Raw genomic sequence first — 1,495 nt, 5'->3', positions numbered from 1 at the left:
GATAAAGATTTATGGCTAAGGAATTGAACAGGGGGAAAATTGAGATTTTGAGGAAGGGGACTCGCCTTGTTGCCAAATGCCTACTGTTGCACCCCAAAATTTTCCCATCTGATTTTATTTATAATTGGTTTAAGTTTCACATTCATGTGCGTACATTAGGACATTAACACTCATGCATCACACGTTCATTTAATCAATAACATGGACATGTGATCGAGGATCTGGTCATTTTCTCAACTACTTATTGATCGCGATACAAGGTAACAAGAATTGGAGATTCAATTTAGGTTTTCCTTGAGAATTAAAATGGGAACGTGGAAGTCACTCAAGGCTTTCATTGATCTTATCCATCAAAGTCCACCAAAATCTAAAACGGCTCATGCTCATCCAATGGAGTAGTTCTACAAGACCAAAAGTCTTCATTTAATTCCAATTCAACATGCGGTCATCATTCAAAAAGAGAACTTAAGATCATAACTCATTCTTTGTGTTATTAGGAAGCTTAAGTTGATAGCTCATTCAAGATTTAACCATTTACAAGACATTATCAAGTTTCATCCAAAGTCATTCTCAAAGTGATGCATTACATAATGAAGGCACTAGAATTCCAAGTTTCTACAGAATCAATGGTACAATTTCAAGTGTCATTCACGTAAAAAAGAAAAAAGGGAAAGTCAGAAAGATGCTTTCAATTATAATTATATAGATTCACAAGTGTTTTACATATAAGTTACACAAGATTCTAATGATGCTATCTTAAACCTATGCCTCGATCAGACAGTTTATTACCCAATACATAAATACACATATCCAAAAATTCACCATCCTGTCCATACACACATCTAGTTCTCCTACAAACATCACATTCATTATTATTATGCCAAACCATGCTTTGCCAACAAAAATGCTCCATGGTCTTCTAAATTTTAAAGCTCCGGGAGTTATATTTGAACCTCGTCACGCCGTGTGCATCCCGCCAAACTCAGAACCAACAAAAACATAAAATCTCCAGTCATAAGCCATATATTCAAGCCCTGCACATTCACTAAACCAAACCGTTTCACATACTGCACACAACCGATAAACAAAGTCAGCATACTCCAAACAATCCATACACTTTAACCATAATTCAAACAACATTTTATACAGCTCATGATCAAAATAAAACAGCCTCTGCATCAAAATTCAGAAAGAAAAAACTCAACACAGAATTCAGTTTCATCATAACTATCCCTAACCGTTTTCTAACCTCTCTAACAGATTTACCAACCATCTAACAGGATTTCTAACCACCCTAACAACTAACCGAATCTGTTAGCTTATAACAGAATGTAACCACTTACAACTAACTCTCTCAAAGCATAACCAACATATAACAGTTTTCTAACTACCCTGCATCTAACATATAACAGCTTCATAACTGTCCATAACAGAATCCAACAGAAAGAAACTAACTAACTCTCCAACTTCAATCTAGACCCTTCAATTCGTAACA

The sequence above is a fragment of the Vicia villosa genome, linkage group LG7, assembly GCF_029867415.1.
Source record: "Vicia villosa cultivar HV-30 ecotype Madison, WI linkage group LG7, Vvil1.0, whole genome shotgun sequence".
NCBI lineage: Eukaryota > Viridiplantae > Streptophyta > Magnoliopsida > Fabales > Fabaceae > Vicia > Vicia villosa.
This window is presented reverse-complemented; position numbering follows the sequence as displayed.